We start from the raw sequence: 3,684 nt of genomic DNA, 5'->3' as shown, positions 1-3,684 counted from the left end.
GGGGGGGGGGGGGGGAGGGGGGGGCCGGGCGCGGGGTCAAGGTCACTCGGCGGGCGCGGGGAGGCACCCGGGAGCAGAGGCCAGCGCCCGGGCACGGGCGCGGCGGCGGCGGCTGGAGAACTGAAGTCGGCTTGCGGGTCACTCCCACCTTGCCCAGGTTAGCTTCCGGTGGCTGGTCCAGGTACCTCTTTCAGCCTTTGTCCCCGGGGGTGTGAAGGAAGGTAGTGGTATGCCCAAGGTCGCAGCAGATCCAACCGGAGGCTCCAAGGCCCGTCTTGTCTGGGCAGCCCTCCTTCTGATCCCCGGACTCGGGCTTTTGCCGCCCGCTTCCCCTACCATACCAGCCGTCCTATGGAACCAGGGAGCACACTTCCCATCCTCTCCAGAGCCATGCATCTTAATTCAGCACAAGGAGTGGTGCCACGAGTCCTGTGCTGGGCCCTTGCTATGCTGGGCACTCCTGGGAGGGACAGAAGCCAGGCAGGCCCCAACCCCACGGAGCTCCAGGCCTAGATGGAGAGAGCCAAATAGAGATTGAGAATCTTCCAGATCCCAGCAAAGCCCACGAGGTCTTCGCCCAGCCTCCTGCGACTGTGCTGGGCACAGAGCGGGCACTTGGTAAAGGATCAACTTGGCCAACCAGCTCTAGCCCACAAGTCCGTCAGACAGAACTCCTCCTGGGCAGGGCAGGTCCACAGTACACAGCCCAAAGCGAAGCCCAGAGGGGCCCCGGGTGCCCACTGAATGCCTTGCCCACCAGCGTTGGCCGGACGAGTGGGGACTGGGAATGAGGCCTTGATGCCTCCATCCCACACTGCCCTTTGCCTTCTTGGGGGTATCTCCCTATCCCCGCCATCACCAAGAGGCCTGGAGACACCTTGACACCCTGTTGTGTGGCCCCCCTCAGACCCACATCCCCATCTGCCCTCTGCCGGCCCTGGTGTGCCAACATCACCGAGGGGAAGAGCTAGGACCTAGAGACTGTGTGGGTACAAATCCTGGCTCTTCCTCTTAGCACAGGTGACCTTGGGCAAGGCACTTCACCTCCCTGCACCTCCATTCCCCCCTTTTTTGCAGCCTCTCAGTAAACTTAAGTGTGGCCCCATGGTGGATGACAGTGATGATGGGCACTCTTTTTTAAGCATCACTAAGGCTTGGGGGTGTCTTGTGTTGGCCTCCTTTTACAATGAAGGGAAGTGACTTGCTTAGGGACATACAGCATTTGCATGGCATGGCTGGCTCTGTCTCAGTAACCCTGGTTCATCCCACCAGCCTACGGCCCTCCATCCCACCTGGCGCAGCCCGTGAGGTGTTGGAGGTAAGGCGTGGCCTCCGTGGGCCCAGCTGGGGCACGCTGGTCTCCGGAAGGGCCGGCTGGTTGGGCTGTTGGTTTCTAGGGAGAATGCTTTCCAGACCCCAAGTCCTGGAGCCTCTGCAGCCCAGAGCCACCACCCTCTCCTTTCCCGGGAGCTGAGTCCGTGCTGGGGAGGGAGCACCAGTGTGTGCTCAGTACTGCCCTCTGCAGGCAGAATCCAGAGCAGCAATAATGCGAGTGGAGTGCTGGGGGTCTGCGCTCTCTTCCAGCCTCTGGGCTGCTCTTCTAGTCCAGAACAGCCAGCCCGAGCCCCACCTTGCCCCAGGCAGGCTGGGAGCAGTGTGGTACAGCAGAAGGCCTTGGCTAAGGCCCTTCATGTCTAGGCCTCTCGCTCCACTTTGTGTGACATCCAGGCTTCACGTTCACTGTGTCTTCTGGGCCGAGTCGGTTGACCTCTCTGGGCCTGAGCTTCCTCATCCATAATATGGAGACAAGATCGTCCTTTCTCTGTACGATGGCTGTGAGGACCTGAAGGACGTACGACACGGGAAAAATGCTTGGGGTAGTGCCTGGTGCGTACGTAGTAGGTGCTCCACAAAGGGTAGTGCTCAATTTTTTTAATCTGTTGGCTTCATCTAGGGGCGAAGTCCCAGTACCGTCTTTGCTTGAACTGCTCTTCCTGAGGAGGTGAGAATTCTAAGGACAAGGTCATGGGCATTCTGTTGTTGTCAAGTTCAGTTCCTTCTCCTGAGAAGGGCGAGCAGGGAGGGGAGTTTGGTGGAGGAGTCCTTGCCGGTGGCTGGTCCCCACCTGTAGGGGCTTCTACTGGCTTTAAGAAGCATATTTGCAGGGCGCCTGGGTGGTTCAGAAGGTTAAGCGACTGCCTTCATCTCAGGTCATGATCTCAGCATCCTGGGATCAAGCCCCGAGTCCGGCTCCCTGCTCAGCAGGGAGTCTGCTTCTCCCTCTCCCTCTTCACCTCCCCCCCCCCCCCTTGTGGTCTTTCTTTCTCTCTCTCCAAATAAATAAATAAGATCTTAAAAAAAAAAAAAAAGCACATTTGCACTGGCCATACCTCATCTTTCCTCAGGCCTGGCCGCATCCCCCATACTGCACAGACCTGGAAACAGGCTCCACTCACTGCCTTCCCCTTATCAACCTCGAAGCCATAGGACTCCATCACAAAGCCCCTTCCATGCTTGTTATCTTCCCCGAGGACCCTCCCAGCAGGTGGGCCTATCAATCCTCATTTCACAGATGGGGATGCAAGATGCCAGGGCATTTGCAGAAGTGAGCGTGTCCCGGGCGCCTGGGTGGCTCAGTTGGTTAAGCAACTGCCTTCAGCTCGGGTCATGATCCTGGAGTCCTGGGATCGAGTCCCACATCAGGCTCCCGGCTCAGCGGGGAGCCTGCTTCTCCCTCTGACCTTCTCCCCTCTCATACTGTTTCTCTCTCTCTCTCTCTCAAATAAATAAATAAAATCTTTAAAAAAAAAAAAAAAAGAAGTGAGCGTGTCCCCAGGCGTCCTGTATCCCCGTCCATCCAGGGACTCCCTGTCAGGAGCTGGTCTGTCCCTCCTGACCCTTTTCATGTGTTCCAGGGTCTCTGACCAGCAGACCGACAGCAGGGAGAGCTGCCCATAGGGACTCAGCCCCCATGCCCCAGTCCTGGGTCCCTGACCTCCTGCGTGCATCATTTCCTTTCCCAAGATTCTGGACCACTTCTCCTGGCTCCTAGGAGGTTAAGACTCCAGGGGATCAGGGAACAGATAGAGGGACAGCCCCTCTACCTTGCCCCTAACAAGGTAATCCTTAGTGTGGGGCAAGCCTCTGGGGAGCCTGGGACTATGCTACCCTAGCCATGACCACAGGGGCCAAAGGTGAGGACAGTGAACCCAAGCACTTCCATCCTACAGGTAAGCAGCCCGCATTACAGAGAGGGAAGGACCGACTCACAGCAGCCCTGCGGTGGGTGTTGGGGGGTGGACCTCAGGACTCCTGAGCCCCATCCTGCCACGCCTTTGTACCATCTCCATGGGTTTCCTTGGCTTTTCAGGAAATGATTTTCTCTGATAATTAGTATTCATCCTTTAAAAATAAGACTTGAACAGCTTCTGGAACCAGCTACTCCCTTTTCTCTTCAGAGGATATCTCCTGCTCCATCATGGAAATCAAAGGGAAAATAAGATTCAGTGTATGGAAATGGGCTTCGGAGGCGGCAGGCAGGGTCCATACAACAAGGGCAGACAAGACGGGTGTAGACTCAGGAGCCTAGTCTCAGGTGATATGGGGGCCACATAGCACCCGAGGGTAGGTGATGGGTTTGCTCAGGGCTGGGGAGGTGGGGGTGGCTCCTGAGTCTGTGACCCA

The sequence above is a fragment of the Callorhinus ursinus genome, unplaced genomic scaffold (genome assembly GCF_003265705.2).
Source record: "Callorhinus ursinus isolate GAN/ISIS: 27379988/994484 unplaced genomic scaffold, GSC_fseal_2.0 scaffold55, whole genome shotgun sequence".
Classification (NCBI taxonomy): Eukaryota; Metazoa; Chordata; class Mammalia; order Carnivora; family Otariidae; genus Callorhinus; species Callorhinus ursinus.
The sequence above is the reverse complement of the archived record's forward strand: the minus strand, read 5'-3'. Positions refer to the sequence as shown.